Consider the following 23,804-nt stretch of genomic DNA (forward strand, 5'->3'; position numbering starts at 1 on the left):
TTTTTTTTTTTTTTTTTTTTTCCCGCTCATGAGTCTTAGGTGTGATGGGACCAGCTAAGAAATGTAGATTGAATATTCTCAGCCTTGAACGTTTGATGTGAATCCGTGTCTCTGATGCAGGAGGGACCTAGCAGGAACCTTGGAATCACACAGACCTGGTTTCTTTTTTCTTTCTTTCTTTCTTTTTCTTTTGCTTTGTAGGACCACATCTGTGGCATATGGAAGTCCCCAGGCTAGGGGTCTAATTGGAGCTACGGCTGCCGGCCTACGCTGGAGCCACAGCAACGTGGGATCCGAGCCACGTCTGTGACCTACACCACAGCTCACGGCAATGCCAGATCCTTAACCCACTGAACGAGGCCAGGGATTGAACCCGCAACCTCATGGTTCCTAGTCAGATTCATTTCCTCTGTGCCACGATGGGACTCCTGGACCTGTTTTCAAATCCTGACTTTACCCCTTCTGAGTTGTGTGACCTTGGCCAAACAGTCATGGGGCAGCTGCCTTGATCCTTGTCTGCAGAGTGGGGATCCTGGGGTTGCTAGGACCAGCCAAAGAAGGAATGCTTGCTACATGTCTGATGTGGTGGCTGATGCGTAGCCGTCACTGAAAAACTTGAAATTGTGTCTGTCCTTTCAGATTTACTAATCCACAAAGGATGACAGCACAGGACACAAAGCAAGCGCTTTATTGTAGCTATGAACGTCCACAAAGAATGCTGTTCCGCATTGAGAACTTTGTCTAGATACTCATATTGCAACAGAATAAAGGGTGGGGAAAAAATGTAATTGTAATATATACATATAAGGATAACCTGATCCCCTTGCTGTACAGTGGGAAAAAAAAAAAAAAAAAAAAGAATGCTATTCCTCAGCTCCACAGGGTTGGGCTGAAGGAGTCCTTGTAACAGCCAGAGAGAACCAGCTCTGGCACTCCCATCCCTGCTGGCACCATCACAAGGATGTCTCAGTCAGCGGCCACATCCTCCATTGTCCCCAGCAGCCTGGGTCCCCTGCTGCTGTCCTGGCATAAATGCTCCCCTCCATTGCCCATCCCGGCCAGGAGTGGCTGCATGTTACGTGGCCTCCCTCACCTTCTCCCTGGATGCCCAGGCCTCTCTCCCAGGCCACCCATCCCACCTGCACCTGGAGATGCTGCCTCATCCAAACCCTGGTGCTCCTGGCCTCCACCCCTGGCTCTGGACAGCGACAACCCCAGCCCAGCCCCTTCGGATGGCCGCCGGCCCCTCCCCTGAAGAGGAGCAGAGGTCAGCTCACGAAGGCAGAAAACAACCTGTCAAAACCCACATCAAACAAGAGGATGCAAATATTCAATGAGAACTCAGCAAGAACTCAGCAGGTATGCGGCGTCCATAAAACAACTAAAAAGAGCTGGGTGTTTGTCATCATTGCTTGTATTTAGAAGGTTTTTCCCCTGACACAGTAATATTCGTCATTATCACACAGGATAAATACCACACGCATTTCTACTGATGTGCGATGGGAGCCCTCTGGGTTCAGCACGTGTTGTTGTTGTTGCTTTTAATTCAAAGATGATAAAAATAATAGGCGCTAATTATTCATCAGAATAATGCAGGTCCATTTCAATCCAGCCAGGCTCCAGGCTGAGTGAAAAGATTTGTTGTTGTCTTGGAATTTTGTTGTACTGAAATTTATTTTTTTTTGTCTTTTTAGGGCTCCAGCTGCCGCATATGGAAGTTTCCAGGCTAGGGGTCGAATTAGAACCGTAGCCACTGGCCTACACCACAGCCACAGCAAGACCAGATCCGAGCCGTGTCTTCAGTCTACACCACAGCTCATGGCAATGCCAGATTCTTAACCCACTGAGCAAAGCGAGGGGCCGAACCTGCGTCCTCATGGATACTAGTCGGGTTTGTTACTACTGAGCCACCATGGGCGCTCCCTGAAATTTTGCTGAAATGAATGATAGGGCCCATTCCTCTGGCCTTGACTCTCTGGGTGTAACTCTCCCTTCTTGGTCAGTAGTTTAAACCTCTTCAGACTGGAGAAGGTGTTGGTGGAACACTGGTGCGGCCTTAGTTTCATGAGCTGTGATGCTTTCAGAAAAAGCAGTTCAGGAAAGAGGATTCCATTTAGAGCCCTCTGCAACTTTACACACCAATAGTCTCATGTGTTGCACACAAAATTTTTAGACCGTGTGTACCAACTTTTGTTTCATTTTACCAATGCACCTGCGGCATATGGAAGTTCCCAGGCTAGGGGTCGAACACCACAGCCACAGCAAAGCGGGATCTGAGCCCCATCTGCGATCTACACCACAGTTTGTGGCTATGCCGGAGGCCAGAGATTGAACCTGCATCCTCTCAGACACGATGTTGTGTCCTTAACCTGCTGGGGCCACAACCGGAACTTGTGTATCAAGCTTTGATAATGAGACCATGTAAGCTTTTTATTCTCTTTAAGGTGATAGAAAAAACAGAGGCTGGACTAATCCGGGAAAAAATTTTAAAGGTGCCTTGGTCAGGACCAAATGGCACAACAGCTGTGGCATCAGGCAGACTCGAACCTGCCTCGCAAACCCTAAGCACCAGACCTGACCTTCAGAAGGCTCTGACTTTGCAGGATCTCGCATCACTAACATGAAATGAAGATGAGTGTGGAACAAACCAGGCACACAGCAGGTGCCCTCGGGACGAATCTGCGTGCCTGGTGCCCCAGTGCCCCCAGAAGTACCTCCAACGGGCCCATCCATACGCTGAAGGATGGGCAGTGATGCCAGTCTGCAAACACAGGAATACGTGGCCCTGGACTCGTAGGAGGGAGAGTTCAAATGCATTCCAGGGGGGCAATTTATTTCGTGGGCTGATGAGTTGATAACCGTGAATACTTTATGTCTCTCTCCGGGCGGCCCAGCAAACCAGCCATGCCTGGAACTGGACGGAAAAATTGAAATGAGAATCCAAACAGCCTGGGAGGCAGAGCTCAGAGTCCCCAGACCCACGTCCTGTCCCGCGTTTGCCCCCAAGGGTCACAGCACTTGGAAATGAAGAAAGGTCTGGCGTGAGTGTGTTCTGCCCAGTTGGGGTCTTCGGTTTGGGTGGCTCCATCCAGCACAGCCCCTCCACTGCTCCCCCGGGAACCCAGGCTGGGGTGGAGTAGGCGCCAGCTACCAAGGCAAGGACGACGCAAAGAGATAATCCACTGAAACGCGGGAAGAGCCAGAGGTTCCGCAGGAGAAAGGGAGGGCTGGAGAGGGCAGGGGTGCCCCAGCTCACCCCCAAGTCAAGGCCGCGGGCCCAGAGCCCACCACGACGAACACGATGCCTCCTCGCCTCCTCCACTCACTCCTCTGTTCGCAGACTCATGCCACTGGTGACGGCGCCGCAGAGAAGCAACGCTTGGGAGCAGGTCCTTCGGCCCGTCGGCCCGGGCTTTGCTTCCCAGGTCTGTGCTCCAGGCTGTGTCCCGGGCAAGCTCACCTCTCTGTCCCAATTCCCTCGTCAGTAAAACGTGCACAAAAAAGAGTCCTTCACGCTTGTGGCAAAGAGTCAACGAGACAATTACTCCTCAGAATGACTTAGACGACCCACACGTAATAAATGTCCAATGAGCAGAGTGGCGGATGCTCATGAAACAGGCACATGCGACACCCGGCTTTCAGGAGGGCGCTGGGCCCAGGCGGACTTGGTCTGAGCCCCCAGGAATCTTAGAAGGGGCAGGAGTTGGGTACCCGACCTGGTTGGGGCAATCAGGAGCCTCCTAGAAGGGTCTGCCTCGGCATCGTCCAGTAAGGAATTCAGGGGCTGGTTAGGGGGAGTGGGTGCCCAGGGAAGGCCCACAAGGGGGTCCGTGGGCGGAGTTTCCCTCTACAGAGCTGTGGGGTGAGCCCAGGGGGCCACGTCCCTCAGGAAGGAGCAGCAGGGCGGGGAGGGCGTGGAACGGGATGGCCAGGTGGGACCCACCTCCTGCCAGGGCCTTTCGGGCGACTGGGCTGAGGCCAGGATGGTCACCCTGAGGCCAGGACGGTGGCGAGACCCAGGCAGGGTTGCGAGATGCGCGGGCAGATTCTGGCGAGAGCTTGCAGGGTGTGGATGAAAGAGGAGACAAGAGTGACCTCGGGTTTCCAGCAGGAGCAGTGGGGTGACGGCATCGCTGGGTCCCAGGGTGCTGGGGCAGCCAGGCTGCCGTGTGGAGGCGGGCGAACAGGATGCACAGACCCGCGGCAGCGGCAGGAGGCGCCCTGGACGTGTCTTTGCAGCTAAAGAGCTGATTGGAGCAGGAGGAACGGTCCTGGGTTGGCTCCCACTCTGGGGAAACCAAAGGAGGAGAGCTGAGCTGTGCCCCTCGGCCTGGTGTGATGTTCGGGGGAGGGAGTGAGCCCCCCATGGGGCAAGGGTTCCAGTGGGGACGTACGCCAGGCTGCTCGCAGCCTCCAGACCCCGGGACCCCTGCAGAGTCCCCTTTCAACATCGCTTATGAGATGAGGTCACTTTTTATTGCAGCTGGTCTTTATTGCACTGTGGCCACGCCCACAGCATGAGGACGTTCCGGGGCCAGGGATGGAAGCCTTACCACTGCAGTGACAGCACAGGATCCTTAACCCACTGAGCCCCTGGGGAACTCCTTGGCTGGTCTTTAAAGGAGTCCTTTAAGTGTTAAAACATCGGAGTCGGTGCCCTGCCCCCTTCCCCCCCAGACTTCCTGGGGGACCGGGGGGGGGCAGCTGCGGGCTCCAGCTAGTGGTGGAGGTGACTGCCTCTCTGCCCCGTGCGCAGCTGACCGAGAGTGTCATCTGCTTTTCCGCAAACATGAACTGAGCGTCAGCTACATGCCAGGCACTGGCGCAGGCACCAATTGCACCCCCAGGTCTGGAGCTGGCCCTTTTCCAGACTCCACCTTTGGGGACCCTAGAGCCCCTTTCTGGCTGGTGAGCACAACCTACAGGCCGTCAGTCTGAGGCTCTTTCTGGGCCAAATCCTGAGTCCCTCCCACCCCCCAACCATTTCTACTTAACGCAGATTTTCCTCTCCAACTGGAATTCCCAATTTCACCTACGACAGGATGGAATTAGAGGACTTGCCCAGGGTGGCCTGGCTCATGAGAACCATCCGAGTTCCTAAACCTGACGGGAGACGATTGCTGTTTAGGGAAATGCTAAATAAACTGGACCCAGCGCTGATGCTAGCGCCTCCTGTCGAGCCCGAGAAGGCCCTCGTCCCTCCCCTTCGTTGCATCTCTGACTTATTCTCACACCCCGATACACAGCGTGGCTTCTTACGCCACCTTGGTTCTTCTTACCAAGACTTGCAGGTAAGCTCGGAATGCCCCCTGGACACCTGTTCCCAGGCCGTGCACATTTTTATGATATCTTTAATTTAAGTTGACCTTGAGGTTTTTTGTTTTGTTTTGTTTTGTTTTTTTGTCTTTTTAGGGCCGCACCCAAGGCATATGGAGTTTCCCAGGCTAGGGGTCTAATCAGAGCTGTAGCCACAGCAACGCGGGATCCGAGCCGCATCTTCGACCTACACCACAGCTCGCGGCAACACTGGATCCTTAATCCACTGAGCGAGGCCAGGGATCGAACTCGCAACCCCATGGTTCCTAGTCGGATTCGTTTCCGCTGCGCCGTGACGGGCACCCCCCTCGACGTGTTTTATTATAACCCTCATTTTACAAGTGAAAAGCTCTTTGATCGTCTCTGAGGTACTTACCGCTTCCTGAAATTTTCTTGCTATTTTATTTATTTTATTTTATGGCCGCACCCAGGGCACATGGAACTTCCCAGGCAAGGGATTGAATCCCAGTCACAGCTGCCACCTCTCCTACAGCTGTGACAGTGCCACACAGATTCTTTTAACTGCACGGGGCCAGGGATTGAACCTGCACCTCTACGGTGACCCAAGCTGCTGAAGACGGATTCTTTTTTTTTTTTTTTTTTTGTCTTTTGTTGTTGTTGTTGTTGCTATCTCTTGGGCCGCTTCCGCGGCATATGGAGGTTCCCAGGCTAGGGGTTGAATCGGAGCTGTAGCCACCGGCCTACGCCAGAGCCACAGCAACGCGGGATCCGAGCCGCGTCTGCAACCTACACCACAGCTCACGGCAACGCCGGATCCTTAACCCACTGAGCAAGGGCAGGGACCGAACCCGCAACCTCATGGTTCCTAGTCGGATTCGTTAACCACTGCGCCACGACGGGAACTCCTGAAGACGGATTCTTAACCCACTGCTCCACAGTGGGAACTCCTTGCGTTTTTTCACATGAACCCATGTCCTGTTTGTTTCCCTATTAGACTGTAGGCTCCTTGAGGGCAAGTGTCTTAGCTTTTTCCTGGCTGTGTCTACAAATCTAGAATGATGCCAGGCATATAGGTAGTTTTCAGTAAAGGTCAGACGAGTGAATCCGTGAATGCACAGATGTTCAGGGGTGAGTGGGAGTTAAATACCACCCCAGGCTCCTCGGAGCTGAGACAGACACTGCCGCCCCTCAGGCTGGTGTCCGTCCTCTGAGGACACGTCAGGAGGGGGTGGGGACTGAGCCCTGGGAACCAAGATGGCACTCCTGTGCCCTCCACACTGGAGCCAAACCCACGTGGCACTCACCGACCTTTTCCAAGTACAGCTTGTAACTGGGACCCACAAATTTTTCTCCCAAGAGATCCTGGCTCCTGGCCTCATGCAGAAGCTTCTGCCGCTAACTGATCTCTCACTTGCGGTCTTGCCCACTGTAGCCCGGAACCAGGGTTCTCAGCCCTGGCTGCACAAGGAATCACCTCCGGAGGTGTTAAGACCCACTGATCTTCAGACCACCCTCCGGCCAATTAAATCAGCCTCGTGGAGTGGGTCAGCAGTTTCAAGACTCCCTGGGTGATTCCTGTGCAGCCCGGGCGAGGACCAGTGACCAGCCCTTCATTGCTAGAGATGCTGCAGTGGACGGCTGCTTCCTGGGTGCACCCCTCACACACCCTCACTGACCAGCCCACCGGCTTTGCTGAAAGGCCCTTTGAGGGGACCAGGAGGAGGAGGTCAAGCCGAGTCTCATCTTTTAGGGGACAAAGCCTCATCCCAGTTCCTCCCTCCAAGCCCACCTAAGCATTTTTGCAGTTACAGCTTTTCAGGTTCTAGAAGTCTGGAAACTCTGGAGACTGGAACGCGGCAGGAGATTTGGGAAGAACTCTCTGCCCAGGAAGGCGCTCCTTCCATGAAGTTGTTGGGGAACCACAACCCCAAACCCAGCCCTTCCTCTCGAGTGGCAGGACTTGCGTCAGGAAGGCTCTAGGTTCGGAAGGGGCTGGAAGCTCCCGCAGCAATACTCAGACCGGCTGCTCCCCAAGGGCTCCACGCATGACCTGGGCTGTGCCGTGCTTTGCTGATGCCCTGTTTTTGCATCATCACCAACAGACCCACGAGGACCCCGAGGCTCAGAGAGGTTCATTAACCTCACACAGCCAGGAAGTAACTGCACCAAGATTTCAGCCTGATTCCCACCACTAGAGCCCGCCTTTTAAACCATTGCTCTGCTCAAGGGTCGAGGGTCAAGGTCATGGCCTAGGAAGCCCTCAGCTAATGCTTTTAGTGACTGTAAGAATGAGAGGATGAGAAGAGCTGTATTGAAACCCGCGTGCCACTAACTTGAGTGTTTGTCTTCTTCCAGCACGGGTGGGAGGTCCGGACGGGGTGCTGGGGGAAGGGGCACCTGTGGACTGGGATTGTTGGGCTCTACAACGGAACGGTTCAGCAGGCAAAGGCAGGGTGTTATCACAGCACCATTTGGCGCTCTGGCGGGCTGGGCAGGCTTGATTGCCAGAGGGCTGGGGGCTCCCACGTGGTCACTTAACACCTATAAAGTGACCAGAAACCTCCCATTTCTGCCTGGCCTGCACTCACGCCCTTCCTTCCTTCCTCTCTGCTTGTCTCCGAGGATGGCCCCCCCAAGGCCAGCCCCAGAGGACGCCCTGGCTTTGAGTTTGGCCCCCCGACCCCTGTATGCCACTCTCTGACTTGGAGAAGATGGGGTTCTGGGAGCAGGATGCGGGGGAGGCGGGGACAATGATTCAGGAGGAGATGGAGCTTTCACAGCTGATGAGCCGCAGGGCTGGCAGCAGAACCAACACGCTTGTCCCAGCCCCTCCCCGGCTCCTGAAAACACCCCAATTCACGCTCCTCCAACAGGGGGTGACAGGTGGGTTAGGGGAGGGAAGCTGGAGGGGTGGGAGGCCCTAAGTCTGTGCATCTGGCAAATGCAAAGATCTTCAGAATTACCTCCAGCACACACGCGCGCACACACGTACACACGTGCAAACACACGCATACACGCACACATAGCGCGATCAGACCCGGCACTCCTGCTGTCTAGTCGGGGCTGGGAGCTAAATGGTCTCCTGCTGCGGGGGGCAGCCAGCTTGGAACTGCAGGCGTGCACCGCCCCTCCAAACCCGCGTACACCCATGCCTGCACACCCATGACACGGGGGTGGCATAGTGCAGCTCAATTAACGTTCGGGAGATGCTTTGATCACTACTGGCGGAAATTCGAGGTCATTGAAAGACTCCCAGCATTAAATCGTCATTTATCTTTGGATGGAGGAGAACTTGGCCCCAGCATCGCCTTCCGTCCCCCGCCTCCCCCTGCGGTGGCTCCTCGTGGTGTTTCTGGAGGCTGGGATCTGATTTGATCCCTCAGAGGTCGCCCCTCATCTGAGAGCCTGAATGCCCACCATGTCTGCCCCTGGCACTTAGCCGGCAGTCGCCCCAGAGGCCACCAGCCAGATGATGGGGGTCCGGACGCAGGGATGCAAGGGTCTCCGTCGCAGACCCCTGGGGCCGTCTCAGACAGGCAGGCAGGAGGGGACACACGTGTGGCTGCCAGAGCCCGTGGATGCTGCCTTAAAATATTCCAGTCACACTGCCGGCGGCGGAGCCGTAACCCGGGTGCATTGTAACACAGGGAGAATTTCATTTTGTTTTTGAAATGCTGTTATTACACTGAGGAGACCCACAAAGGCACCTTGGCAGGACGGGATCAAATAAATACCTGAACTCCGAGTGCAGCAACATTTACTTAGCAAATGACATTTTAATGCCGCCAGTCGAATTTACATACTAATTAAAATTTCCCTTTAAAACATAGAGACTTTTGGCCTCTCCGCCTACCCACGGTGACAAAGATTAAAAGACTTTTTATTACGTCCTGTCAAACAGAGCTCGCTGGGAAAGGGGGGAGCACGGTGGTGGCACTGTCCCCACCACCTCCGGGGGGAACTCCAGCGCGGCCTCCTGTTCCCCTCCCGGGCTCAGATGTCAGGAGTTGAGGCGGGGGGACAGCGGGACCTAACATGGGGTTCCAGGCCTCCAGGGGGCACGCTCCTGGTCTTTGGTCGTCTTGGCAGAGCTTAAAAAACATGCCAAGTTCGCCCACCCTGGCTGGAGAGTCCCTGGAGGTTTCCTCTTGCGCGAAAAGCTGGGCTCCCAGCCGTGTGCAAGGGAGAGGGGGTGTCATGTCCCATGGGGCCTCGTCCCCTTTCTTTCCCTTCCATCCCAAGGTTCCTGTCGGCTGGAAGCTATGCTGTTTCCAGGAGCAGCCGCTTCTGGGTGCTGAACGCATAGGGGACCCAGAGGGCCCCACTGGTCCCTCTGGCTCCCCGGAACTGCCACCAGCTTTGCTCTTGGGCCAGGAATGCCTCCTTTTCTCAAAGCCCCCAGGGTCTTCAACCTCTGCTCAGTCATTGGGTGAATATCGCTTGAATTCTTGCAGTGGCCAAGCGGCGTCCCAGGAAAACGGACAAGACTCCTGCTCCCTCAAAGCTGGCCTTTCAGCCACGGAGATGGACTGCGTGTTCCCAAGATGAGCTCAGAGACCGGGGAGAGTTATGATGACCCCAGAAATCCCCGGGCGGCAGGCGCCAGCCCCCACTTCCCTCCCTTCTGTTTCACAGATGGAGAAACAGAGGTGCAGGTGCAATCTGCCTGAAGTCACACAGCAGATAAAGGGCAGAATCACTCTTTGGACTTTCAGAATTAGGTCCCACAGTCTCCTTGTGACTCCCTATTACAGGTACAACAAGGAAAGTTGGCTCATTTGTTTGTTTCTTTTCAGGGCCGCACCTTCGGCATATGGAGGTTCCCAGGCCAGGGGTTGAATCAGAGCTGCAGCTGCCGGCCTACACCACAGCCACAGCCACGCGGGATCCGAGCCGCACTGTGACCTACACCACAGCTCACGGCAAGGCCGGATCCTTAACCCGCTGAGCCAGGCCGGGGATCAAACCTGCCTTCTCTCAGATGCTGTGTCAGGTTCTTAACCCGCTGAGCCACAGTGGGAACTCTGGCACCATTCAAAAAATGAAATGGGTTCTCGGGAGAGCGAAGATCTGGGGTACAGGCCTGCTTTCTTTCTTTTTATTGACTTTTTAGGTAAATGTTAATAGACCTCTAACTCACATTTGGCAAAGGGCAGAACCCGCAAGTGTTCCGTTCTGTGAGTCTTCTTCACAAAGTGACCGACCCACGTGCAGACAAGGAACAGCCCCGGGTAGATCCCCACGCCCCATCTGTCCCCATGATGGGTTTTTTCTCCTCCTGAACTGTGTGCAGATGGAAGGACGCCACCTGAGCCTGCGGCCGCGCCTGGCTTCTCCCAAGCACAAGCCTGAGAGCTGCCTACAAGGCAGGGTGTGAGCCTCGTGGCTCCTGCCCCAGCCCAGCCGACCTAGGAGAGCTTCCAGCCTCCGTTGCAGAGCACAACCCCAAAACGCAATGGCAATAAAGCCGGTCACGTGAAGTTTTTGGTTTCCCACTGCCCATAAAACTTATGTTTACACAATAGTCTCTTAAGTGCGCAACAGCAGTCTGTCTGATAAAACATCACACATACCTAGTTTTAAAATACTTTATGACTAAGAGATGCTAACCATTATCAGAGCTCGGGAATGGAAGGGAGCCAGCCTAAGGTATAAACACATTTGGCTTTACGAGATGCTGCCAAACCATCATCCAAAGTCGAACCAGTTCAGGCTCACACTAGCACTTAGCCCACAGGGGGTGCTGCCCGAGTTTTAGATTCGACTAATTCTGGTGTGCGCGTGGACACGGTCTCTCACGCAGGCTTTTATTTGCATTCCCTCGTGGCTGAACCCAACGAACCCTCTCTGATGTGTTGATCGGCCACTGGAATGTGCCCTGTGCCTTTGCACGTCCGCGCCTAATCTTTCTTACGGGTTGTCCATCTTTCTCTCATTGACTTGTAGGTGTTCTTTATAGACCCTAGGCAGACAAGTCTTCTGTTGAAAATCTGTGTTGTGAATGTTTTGTGTCACTCTGTGGCCTGCCGCTTACAACCTTACAGATTCCTTTTGATGCCTAGTTCGCACAATGCCATCTGACTTCGCAACATTTTCCTCTTTGTCACGGCTTTTTGTGTCCTGCTTCAGAACTCTTTGCCTAACCCAAGGCATAAAGAGCATTTCTTATGTGTTCCTCTTTTTTTTTTTTTTTTTTTTTTTTTTGTCTTTTTGCCTTTCCTAGAGCCAATCCCGCAGCACACGGAGGTTCTCAGGCTAGGAGTCGAATTGGAGCTGTAACTGCCAGCCCACGCCACAGCCACAGCAACACCAGATCCGAGCTGCGTCTGCGACCCACACCACAGCTCACGGCAATGCCGGATCCTTAACCCATCGAGTAAGGCCAGGGATCGAACCTGCAACCTCATGGTTCCTAGTTGGATTTGTTAACCACTGCGCCATGATGGGAACTCCTTACGTGTTCCTCTTAAAGCCATATATATATATATATATATATTTTTTTTTTTTGGTCTTTTTAGGGCCACACGCACAGCATATGGAGGTTCCCAGGCTAGGGGTCAAATTGGAGCTGTAGGAGTTCCCGCCGTGGCGCAGTGGTTAACGAATCCGACTAGGAACCATGAGGTTGCGGGTTCGGTCCCTGCCCTTGCTCAGTGGGTTAACGATCCGGTGTTGCCGTGAGCTGTGGTGTAGGTTGCAGACGTGGCTCGGATCCTGCGTTGCTGTGGCTCTGGCGTAGGCTGGCGGCTACAGCTCCGATTACACCCCTAGCCTGGGAACCTCCATATGCCGCGGGAGCGGCCCAAGAAATAGCAAAAAGGCAAAAAGAAAAAAAAAAAAAAAATTGGAGCTGTAGCTGCTGGCCTACGCCACAGCCATAGCAGCGCCAGATCCAAGCCGCATCTGCGACCCACACCACAGCTCACAGCAGCGCCAGATCCTTAACCCACTGAGCGAGGCCAGGGATCGAACCTGCGTCCTCATGGATCCTAGTCAGATTCGTTTCCGCTGAGCCACGACAGGAACTCCCTTGAAGACATATTGTTTTACATTCAGATTTGCAAACGCTCTTAGAATTGCTTTTTGTGTTGGGTGGGAGTGAGGGGACCTGAGAAAGCCTCTCTAGTGGGACAAGCCGGAGCCTGCTCTGGGCCTGGCAGACCTGCTGGTTCACGGGGAGTGAGAGGCGGGGAGAGAAGGCAGCCTCTCTCCTGGGACACTGAGCAGGTGTGAAGCAGAGTGAGCACGACAGGGCTTAACTAGGTTCAGAGAAGATGCCTGGCCCTCTGGGTGGAGAGCAGGTTGTAAAACCGAAGGATCTGGACCATGTGAACACCAGCCAGACCCCCTGCTCCTCTGACGAGGCCCTCTCTGGACGTCCCCCTGGTGGCTTCTCCTCCCCTGGGGTCCTTCTGGGACACTCTGACCATCGGCCCCTCCACTCTCTCTCCACCCCAGCCGGACTCAGCCTGGTCTGCCCCAGGGGTCCCACCAAACTCTCCAAATTCTGCTTCCCCCTGACAAGTCTGTTTCCCTTCCCCCAGAATTTTAGGGTCACGCAAACCTCCCCCCAGTCTCTCTCTCTCTTCCTGAGGCCCCTCTTCCACGCTTCATTATTGTCAGCAGCCAAGTAGCTGGCTCCCTTCCCCGGAAGGAAACAACCACGCCACAAGGAGAGAGAGACACTTTCTCCCCCTCCAGGTGCACCTGCCTGCTGATGTCCCGCCCCCGCCACCATGGAGTTGCCCAGACATTCTCCCAGGGAGCCAGTCTGAGAAAGGTGTTGATGGGAGCCCCGGAAGCTGCCGGTAAGTATCAGATGCTGAGCTGTTGCACAGCTGGCCCCTATGCCTGCCTGCCATGCTGTGTGCATCTCTGCAGAAGGAGGTGTGGGCTGAGGGTCCCAAGGGCATTTCCAGCTTCAGACAAGACCCTCAGAGCCCACCTTCACAGGGGCAACTTCTGTTCAGCTGAGAGACACAACCCAGGGACCGATGACCAGAGAAAGGATCAGGTCTGCTGGCCAGAGAAGACCAAGCTTTCAACTATTCAACCAATTCTGCCCACCTCTCCACCCGATCTCACATCCAGGGTTCTCGCTCTCTCGGAAGGTGAGCTCCAGGCCGGGACTGGGTGCTGAAAAGAAGTGGCAGGTTGTCTGGTTTCAGAGATACCCCTCCCCCAACACACACACACACACACACACACACACACACACACACACACACGAATGCGTCACTTCTGAATATGGTATTTTCCCTGCTTTTCCTGATCGATGTGCTTAAAAAATATAGGTCTTGCATTAGGGATTAGAATTTTCCAGCAGTCACATGGATAATAAAAGCCAGCTGAGAGTCTGTTTTGGAAAAATAAAACACCACAAGGAAAGGCTCTCCAAAACACAAAACCAAAGGAATGTTCCTGCCCCCTAAGTCAGAAACCCACGGATGTGCTGCTGATCTGTTTGCTTCTACTTAGAAGAGGGCTTTAAAAGAGCAAGCGCTCTCGTGGGAGGATCAGCAAATGTGATGAGTGGGGGCAGAGGTGGCATTATTTAAACCTTTGAAAGTATTGTCTTCTCTGCCAAAGCCGCGGAACCTCTGTTCTGGCTGTCTCTTGCTGCATATACCACACTGCCCTGAACATCGTGGCTTAAAATAGCCATTTATTACCATGTGTCAGGGTTCTGTGTGTCGGGCAAGTGAGGCAGAGCAGGGGTGCACATGTCCACGATGTCAGCTGGGCTGACTCGACTGGCTGGAGCCGGGGCCGGCCAGACATCTCTCCCTCGCTCTCTCTACATGCAGCTCGAGGTGGAGCGCTTGGGCTTCCTCGCAGCATGGCCATCTGAGGGTAGTCAGCCTCCTTGCACGGTGGCTTGGGACTTCACGGGGAAGGATGTGGAAGCCGGTGGTCCTTGTAAAGGCAAGGCCTGGAGCAGACAGAGTCACGTCCATCAGAGACCAGCCCAGGTTCAGGAGGAGGCAACATGGACTTGACCTCTCAATGGAGGAATCGCAAATGATTTGTAACCATCATTAATCCATGACCCTGAACCTAACAGTACCTGGGAACTTGAAGACCAGAAATGACAAATGGCAAGCACTGAACCAAAAATAAATAGAACAATCAAGGGGGTTCACAGAAAAGCAGAAAAGTCAAAAACTGCAACACATTGCCTCTCTGCGTCTTAGGGAAAAGCTACAAGCCATTCACTGATGCCTTCGCTCACTCATTCACTCATGCCTTCGCTCACTCATTCACTCATTCACTCCAAAAAGGGAAGACCTACTAGGTGCGAGGCATCGTTCCAGGAGCTGGAGACACAGCAATAAACAAGCCAGACAAAGCCCTGCTCTCATGGACCTCACACACCGTGGTTAAGAGGGGAAGGCATTTATCACAGAATTCCAAAGATATGTAACGATCAAAAGGTAAAGTCATGACATCCTAAGACCGTGTACTGGGGGCTTTGACCCAAGCAAAGGTCAGGGGACGTTCCTTTGAAGAAAACCTGTTAGAAATGGACGCTGAGGTTTTCTAGGTGAGGAGAGAATATGGGAAGAGGACATTCCTGGAAGAGGGAACAGTGTGTGCAAAGGCTCAGAAGCAGGAAGACAGAGAGATCGGGGTGGCTGGAGCTCAGGGCGCAAGAGAGGAACAGGGCAAGTCTGGGACCAGATCGTGCAGCCAGGTAAGGACTGCCCCATCACAAGGACAATGGCGAGCTCTTAGGGTGTAGGCAGAGAGGACCCGACCAGACCTGGATTCTCCAGGCTCGGAGACGAGGCGTTGGGGGAGGATGGGGGTGGTGGTGGTGGGGGGGCTTGCTCCAGGCGGGTGGGGTGCAGATGGAGAATGTTTAGGAGGTAAAACTCATGGTCCTTATTGGTGACGCAGAGTCTGGTCACGGGAGGCTCCCAGGAAAATTTACGGAATAACCAAACACATGAATGAATGGACTGGACATCAGAGATGAGAGGGATGCTTCAGGGTGGACCCCTAGGTTTAAGGGTTTGAGCCCCCAAGTGGGTTTTGGAGCTGTGGGTGCAGCAGTTGGGTGGGAGGGAGAAGGGGAAGGGTGAGCTCAGGGGGTCCCAGGAGTGGCACCTCTCCAGGACGAGGCTCTGGGGGTCACTGGGTGCTTTGTGTCTGGGTATTGGTACTGGGACAGAGCTGGTCCCCTCTGCTGAGCCAGGCACCTGGCTGGAACCTGGCTCCCCTCCCTCCTTAGGCGGGCGGGCAGGCAGGCGGGCTCTGTCCTAGGAGAGCAGGGGAGGAGGCGGGAGGAAGCTGCAGTCGCCCCAAGGGCCAGACGGTGCTTTGATGTCTCCTGGAGGGAGCGGAGCCTCCAGCCCCCACGTCTGGTGATGCCAGTCTCAACGGGGAGCACGCCCAGCTCTGGGCCTCCAGCCTTAATTATATCCGAGACTGTTTACAGTGTGTAATTATGGCCATTAATTGACTGTGGGAGGCCACGCGTCCCCCATCTTCCTGACACTATAATCCACCGTCCTGCACGGCTGCCTGCAGCGGCAGGAAGGAGCGGTGGCTGGGTTCTGGCTTTATTTTATTATCAGGAAATATTTATTTCTGTGATTTTCTTGAAGGAGAGGGAACAATAATAATAAACAAACAAAAAGAAACGCCCACACAAAACAAAGACAAGAACAAACTCCAATTCACTGTTTGAATCCGTATTCTCAACCTAAGACATCGTTTCTGCCTTTCAGGCAACTCCGACCCCCTCCCTCGCCTCCTCCTTCTCGCCTTCCTTTTTCCTCCCTCCCTTCCTGTCTATCTGATCTATTTTTCCACATCGACACCCACAAAGGTTCCCAAGTCCTAGTTTGACCATTTCTACCTGTTCAGTCGATCTTTTCACACAGGTCTCTGCTGGTCTGTAAGCCTCAGGTTCCCCGTCTGAGCTACGAGAGGGCAGTAGGTTTACCATGAAAATTAAACAAATGTGAACCTTGCCCCGGTTCCTGGTGCACATGTGTCCTGAAGACACTGCCTAACTTGCCACAGACCCAGGTCCTGGCTTCCGTGTCCTGGTTGAAAGGACACGTCTGACTTGGGTTTGAATTGGGAGTGTTCAAATCCAGGGGTATGGAGCAGGCGGGTGCTCCGGGTTCTGAGTTGCAGAGAAACGGTTCAGGACAACAGAGAGTTTTCATTCACTGCTGCATGGCTCGGTCCTCCCAGCCGAGCAAGGGCAGAGGGACGGGGCAGACCCCAACCTGCACCCCCAGCCCGTCATCAGAGTGGCTGCCCCCTCCATCCACTTTACACCCATATGAGGCTCTTACCTCAACGGCAGAGGTTGTTTATACACTACAGATGGGGGCTCGGCTGGGGTGGGGCAGGGCCGCCAGAACTGGAACTGCACCTTCGGACTCCCGGTCCAGTGCTCCTTCTGTGAGAACGGCCACATCAGGCAGGGAGAACACGCATCATATAATCTTATTATGAGTATGTCTGCACAAAAGCTGAGGTGTCCTTAAGGTTGTTTCTCGGGGAAGAGGGCTTCCCCTCCCCTGGGGGCTCCTGTGACCCAGGGGCCAGGCTCCTTGTCAAGGGCCCACTTGGGACCTCGAGGTGGGACCGAGGGTCGGGCAGGTTGGTGGTGATGCTGCAGGCTCCTCGTGTGTAGGGCGGGATGGTAGCGAGACCATGTCGGGTCTTGGCTGCCCGCGGTCCATGGAGCCTTCCATCCAGCCGTAAGTGGGTGTGGGAATTGGAAATAAAGCAGGTTCTCTTCTGCCTCCACCATCAGACAGCCGAGGACGAGCTGGCGGGCAGGAATGACCCCTTATTAGCCTCTCCGTCTCTACACCCAACCTCAAAAGCCTCTTGAACTTGAACAGGTCGGCAGGCCTGCGCTCTGGCTGACCTCTCGCACTTGAAGAAGAGCCCCAGCTGGCGTTGTCATGTACTCCCTCCCTCCCTTCTGGATGCTTCTCCAGGGTGGGCCAGCCCTGGGGGTCTCCCTGGACCCCAGGAGCCGTTCCTCTCACGACCCTCGCCTCCCCCTCTGCAATGTGTTTGGAGCCCACCCTGAGCCGTGCTGCAGTCCAGGGAAAACCGATTGCAATCCTGCTGCATTTCGAGGGATCTGAGGAAGGCACAGCAGCCGCCAGCCCGGGGCACACAGTCCAAGTGGTATAACTGGGCTAATAATTGTAACGGGATTAACGGACACGACTTGAAGGTAGAGTCTATATTCTATTAAACCTCCATTCTACAGATGAGGAAACCAAGGCTCGGGGAGGCAAAGGGCCTCCGATGGACTAACCGCCTCTACTTCTGGGTCGCCTCTCTGGCCAGGGGGCCCGGTGGAGGGACCAGGAAGGGAGCCAGGTCTCCTCTCCTGTCCCGAGGTGGCGTGGTCTGCAGCCGGGAGCCCCTGGTCCCGTCCTTGTCCCGTCAACGAAGGAGGGAAGGGGGTCAGACCTCACCTGCTCTGAGGGTGGAAATGCCAACAGCCACAGGGGTCTCGTTAGAGGGAAGTGTCGTCGTTATTAATTTATTTCAGGGGAGTTTTTTTTCTTGGCGCATTTTTCGCATCAGTGTCTCCGGAAGCCAAGGTCCTGCCAGCCCCTGGATGTGGCTCTCCGTGGGGGGAGCCTGGAACACTCCACAGCATCTGCGATCCTGGCCAGGCCAGTGCAGTCTGACCGTGTTTGTGGCCTGTTTGGACACCCCCTCCTCTAGGAAGAACCACTGCCTCTCCAGCTTTGCTTGAACAGAGAGCTGATGACGGGCCTGGAAAGGAAGTCATAGCTAGTGGAAAAGGCTCTTCAGACTCCAACGAAGCCAGATGTCCGCTGCCGGGTGTCAGTTCCCCTGATGGAGGCGAGAATCACGGCTGGCCGGGGACGTGGTCTGTGACCACCTGCAGCGTGACCGACCCCTGGGACGTCATGAGGCATATCACCGGTCAGCCTTCACCATCTCCGCTCCTTCTCCACTTAGACCAGGCTTTCCCGAGTCCTTCCTGGGAGAAGCCTTGTGATCAGGAATCAGCGCCTCTGGATTGAAGCACCTGCTTTGTGACACTTGCCTGGGTCTCCTATTTATTTATGTATTTTTTATGGCTGCTCCCTCCGTGTATGAACAATCCCTGGCCAGGGATTGAATCCGAGCAGTAGCTGCGACAACACCGGAGCTTTTAACCCACTGCACTGGGCTGGGGATCGAACCCATGCCTCTTTAGCAACCCAAGCTGCTGAAGTAGACGTCTCAATCCATTGCGCTGTGGAAGGAACTCCTTGGAGCTCATAGTCCTCTCCTCTGCCCAATGGGACCTTGAGTTCCTCCAAGAGGAACTGAGTCTTAGTCACCTTTGGTCCCTGTGGCCCTGGGCAGCTGGTTGAGCAAATGCAGACTTAGAGAAAGAATGCCCATTGCCAGGTGTGGACCTGGGACCCCGGCCAACACGAGGAGACCTTGAGGCTTGCATGCCTGGCGAGGTTGAGGCTCTAATAAATAAAATCAAAGACAGAGAGGCGGGGAAAGGGAAACAAGGAAATTGCAAAATCAATAGGCAACTGACATCAAAATTTACTAGGCGACCCGCGATATTGAAAAACCAGAGAGTCTGGGTCTGAACAATTAGCATTTCCAAAGTCTTCAAGTACCATCCGGGTGGCGAAAGAGGAGTTTCATCCCACGTTGGATCACTGTGCTGTCAGTGAAACGTCTGCCTTCTGCTGCATGGAAAATAAATTCCTTCCCCACATCTTTATGGCGAGAACTGTCTCGGGGTTGTTTTCGAAAGCCATGAATAGAGCTGAGAAGTAATTTCCAAGGAAAAAAAAAAAAAGGAGCAGGAAGTGGGGGGGGAAGAAGAAGGAGGAGAAGGAGAAGAAGAAGGAGAAAGGGAAGGAGAAAGGAGAAGGTTTCCCACGCTGGCTGCTGGTACCCAAAACCTGACTTGGAGATGCTTTTGCGTCTTTAAGTGAGGGGACGATGTAATTATTGATGTCAAGTGAGTTTTTTTTTTTTTTTTCTTTCTTTTCCTGAAAGGAAGACCCATGGACTTGGAGGGGTTGGTGGGGGAAGGGTGCAGGTCCCACGTCCCCGGCGTTCTGCTGGAAACCATTCCTGCAGAATCCAGCTGCAGCAAGACTCCGGATGAGTCAGTTGGAGGGAATCCTCCTCGCTCCCAAAATCCGATCACTTGGATGTCTGATTTGGTCCCCCCCACCCCCACCCCCGCCTCCGCCCCGTCCCCGGGCGATATCTGGTCACGCTGGCCTGCCTTCAGCAAGAATCCTGGGGGGTTAGTTCAGCCAGAACCCCTCACCCTGAGGCTTCCTCGCAGTAAGGTTCCATCCTCTGAACGCCCCCACCCCCTCAGCTACACATCCCCACTCATCCTTGTGGTTGGCACCGACCCCAGTTCTTTATGAGGTCTCCCCTCCCCTACGACAAGAGTTCTTAGTAAATAAAATCTTTTTTTGTTTGTTTTTACCACTTTAACCGTATCTTGGCATCTTGAAGGTTTTAACATCTTTGGGAACCCTCAGTAGAAACGTATCCTCTCACGAGCTGAGTTTCTGGTCCTACCCTTTGGCGAAGGATGCCGCAGCTGACCCCCATCCCGGGAACTCGCGAAGGCCCCTCTCGCTCTTCTCTGTTGAGTTTGCACACTCCCAGACCTGCAGGCTGTGCCAACATCAGGCTGAGGCCGGCAGCCGGAACCGTGAAACTCACAGGAGAGATGAAGCAGGCGTGGCGCAGAGCCGAGCCAGTGGGATGCTCTACAGGTCTCGGGGGAGGGGCCCGGCGGGCAGCCGCCCGTTGTCACCTTCCGTTGTCAGGGACGCTGAGTCACCCAAAACAGGAATGTTACCTTGTTTGAGCAGACCTGTGCCAACGGTGCCTGATCAGAGGTGCCACCACACTGCATGGGTGTGTCCCCAAAGAAAATGTGGACTTAGAAAGAGGAGCTCTGGTCAGCACTGTCGGCTGTTTAAGCCAGACGAGGGTATCAGACGCTCCAGTCAGGGCAAGGTGCGTGGCTGGCAGAGGAAGCTTCCAGACCTGGGCCCGGCGGGGCAGAAGGCAGAGGCGGCATGTGCCTGGAGCACTTCGGTCCTGGCCCAGCAGGTCTCCCTGGCTTGCAAACCCCGAAGGAAACATGCAGCTCACATCGCAGTCTCACCAGGCTTGCAGACGGATGGCTTTCTTTCGGCTTTTAATTCTGCCCATCAGATCCCCGCCTGAAACATCATTTTAGCTGAGGCAGACGGGCTATTTTCCCAGGGCGAGTCAGCCTGGATTCATCATGCCTGCTGTGATTAAGCAAAGAGGAAATGAATTGTGGATGAAGGCTGGCTGTCCTTTGGCCTCCTCCTGAGAAGGAGTCGGGTGGCGGTCGCCTTGGGGACCCAGGCCGGAGTCACACATGTGCTTGGTTAGAAAAAAAATACACACACACACACATATATATGTATGTATTTTTTTTTTTGGCTGCACCCACAGCGTGCAAAATTTCCTGGGCCAGGGATTGAACCCATGCCACAGCAGTGACCCCAGTCACAGCAGTGACAATGTTGAGTCCTTAACCCACTGCACCACCAGGGAACTCCTTAACCAAGCATGTTTTTAAGGGGCACTTAATGGGACTGTGTCTATCTCATACCTATAAACCACATGTGACAGCACGCCTGCTCTGGCAGAATTTGATATACAGGATTCCAAACAAATAATCACATCTGACAGGCAATTTCTCCAAATAAACCCAGAAAGCTATTTCCCGCTGGGCGGAAGCGGGCACACGCAGCCCCCACAAGCGCTGGTGCGACCCAGGGGCGGAACTGGGAGGCAGCAATCTGGGCACTGGCTTGGGGGCTGTGGGGGGTGGGTGGGTGGGGGTTCACCATGAGTGAAAAGGGAAGACAGGGTCAGCTTTCCAGCCGCTCTCCAGGCGTCTTTCTGGGGTAGGGTTTGGTTTACACATTTGTCCCAATGAGCGTCGGGGAGACCTGTGGGAATCGGCTTTCTTGCAGGTGGCTGTTGGCAAGATGGGGCTCCTGGTGTACCCTGAATTCAGCCTGGGGCCCCTCCGCCAGAGAACCAAGCTGGGGGGAGGTGAGCCTCTCCCTGGCCTGGCTCTGTGCCCCCCTCCCACCTGGGGTTGGGGCCTCGCCGGCTTCACATCCTCCCTGGCCATGGGTGCAAGATCCAGTTTCTCTGCATCCTTGCCAGCATTTGGTGGTGTCACCACGGTTTAATTTTAGCCATTCCGATAGGTGTGCGGTATTGCATCACTGTGGTTTAACCTGTGTTTCTGTGTTGGCGAGTGGTGTTCAGGGTCTTTTCAGGGGCTTGTTTGCCATCTGTATATATCCTCTCTGGTGAGATGTCTCTTGACCATTATTTTGTCTTTTTAGGGCCACACCTGTGGCATATGGAGGTTCCCAGGCTCGGGGTCAAATCAGAGCTGCAGCTGCCAGCCTGCACCACAGCCATGGCAACGGCAGATCCTTAACCCACCGAGTGAGGCCAGGCATCGAACGTGCATCCTCACTGACACTATGCCGGGTTCTTAACCCCCGAGCCACAGCGGGAACTCCTCTTGCCCACATTCTAGTTAAATAGTTGTCTACTGACTTTTGAGACTTCTTTAAAAATAGTAATAAAAAATTCTCCGGAGTACAGTTTATCTTTTAAATGTGCTTCTTTGTTTTGTTTTATTTTAATTTAAAATGTTTTAACTTGAAAGATAATTAACCTACAACAGTGTGTCTGCTCCAGGTGCATGACACAGTAATTTGATATTTCCGTACGGTACTAAACTGAGACTTCTTTTTGTGTCTCAGGTATGAGTCCTTGGTCAGATGTGTGGTTTATAAATATTTTCTCCGAGGGTTTTCATCGTCTTAAGAGTCTTTTGCAGAACAAAAAACGTTAATTTTGACCTCGTCTAACGTACGGATGTTTCCCTGTGTGGCCCATGCTCTCGCTGACCTGGGCTGGTGTTGATGAGCTGCCTCTGCTCCGACGTCTTTGGGCTCCTCCCCAAGGCCACACCCTCTGGACCCGTCTTCTTTGCACTGGGTGTTTTCTCGGCCTGGAACTTTGGCAATTCCTTAAAACATGAGATAGACGCACATTTATCATACAACCGAATAATCGCATTTCTGGGCACTGGTTCCTGAAAAATCAAAGCTTACATCCCTACGAAAACAAGCACATGATTTTTTTCAGCAGCTTTATTTGTAAGAGTCAAAAATTGGAAGCAACTCAAATGGCCTCAGTGGGTGAATGGTTAAGCATACCCTGCTGCCTCTATTCCACAGGGCACTGCTCGGGAATGAAAAGGAACCACCCATCGGCGTCCCCAACGGGAATGGACCTCCGGGGCCTGACACTGAATGAAAAAGCCAACCTCAAAATGTCACAGGCTTTACGCTTCCATTTATACACTCTTCTTGAAATGACCAAATTATAGAAACAGAGAGGAGATTAGCAGTTCCCGGGGGTTATGGAAGCGGGGCCGGGGAATGAGTGTCTCTGAAGGGGCAGCTTCTGGAGAATTTTGTGATGCTGAAACCACTGGGTGTCCTGATTGTGGTGGCAGGTGCATGCATCTCTGCCTGGGGTCAAGTTGCCTAGAACTAAACACACACACACACACACACAGGTAAAACAAGTGGAATCTGCGCCTTACCAATGTCAATTTCCTGGTGTTCTTATTGAGAACTGCTGTTAAGGTGCTGCCCTGGGGGGAGGCTGTGTGCCACGGGCGTCAGACCTCTCTGTGCTATTTTTGCAAATGTGATGATTCTATAGTTCTCGCTAAATCTATGGGGATAGACAACGTGGGGCCTGCTAGGGCCTGATCAGCTTCTGGAGGCCTGTGTCCCCCGGTGTTGGGCTGTAAGCCAGGCACAAGCGTGATCTTTCAGGCTGCAGGGGCGGGGGGTGGGGGGAGAGGCGGTGGACAAGGGGTTCAGTTAGGGGCCCTTGGACGTCAGGAGAGGACAGGGGTGGGAGGAAGGAGAGGGGGCCGCAGGGGTATGATCCGGGGGTGGGGAGGACAGGGCGTGGTGACTCTCAGCAGAGTGGGGGTGCGTGGGACCAAGAGCTTCCCCTGGGAGGGATCTTGCTGCAGATGGGGAGCCCTCGAAAGACAAGAACCCGGGTTTCTGCAACTTCTAGGCCAACTCAGCACGGAGCAGACAAAGGGCTGCGGGCTGGACGTCAGGAGAGGAGACCCAGAGGGGGTCCCTCTCACGCAGCTCCACGCCCGAGCCCACCTCAGTTACCCTGGAATCTGGTGTGTCCCCCAGAGCAGCTGGGCCACTGCTCGGGGGGCTGCTGGGAGGCCAGCAGCAGGAGCCCAGACCCAGTGTTCTTTCCCCGCACAGGCGTCAGGCCGCCGGCAGCGCTGGGAACGGGACCGGAGCTCGCGGCCATATGGGGATGTGGTTGTGGGAAAAAAATATTTATAAAATGGCTTTTCCAAATGTTTAATCTACAGCAGATGCATCGCACATTAATCTGTTTGGCTT

At 54.2% G+C, this 23,804-nt stretch overlaps 1 long non-coding RNA gene across 1 annotated transcript; it reads right to left on the minus strand.

The window, feature by feature from the left end:
* Window positions 1-670: 670 nt before the first annotated feature.
* LOC146395404 (uncharacterized) lies at window positions 671-19,105 on the minus strand. Its single transcript, XR_014832695.1, has 2 exons — window positions 16,590-19,105; window positions 671-4,288 (listed from the first exon to the last, which is right to left on the minus strand). It is a non-coding gene; the product is annotated as an uncharacterized LOC146395404 (long non-coding RNA).
* Window positions 19,106-23,804: the final 4,699 nt, after the last annotated feature.

The sequence above is a fragment of the Sus scrofa genome, chromosome 17, assembly GCF_054392235.1.
Source record: "Sus scrofa isolate SSC_HxYL_T2T_F1_AM1 chromosome 17, Sscrofa_HxYL_maternal_Yorkshire_Landrace_v2.0, whole genome shotgun sequence".
NCBI lineage: Eukaryota > Metazoa > Chordata > Mammalia > Artiodactyla > Suidae > Sus > Sus scrofa.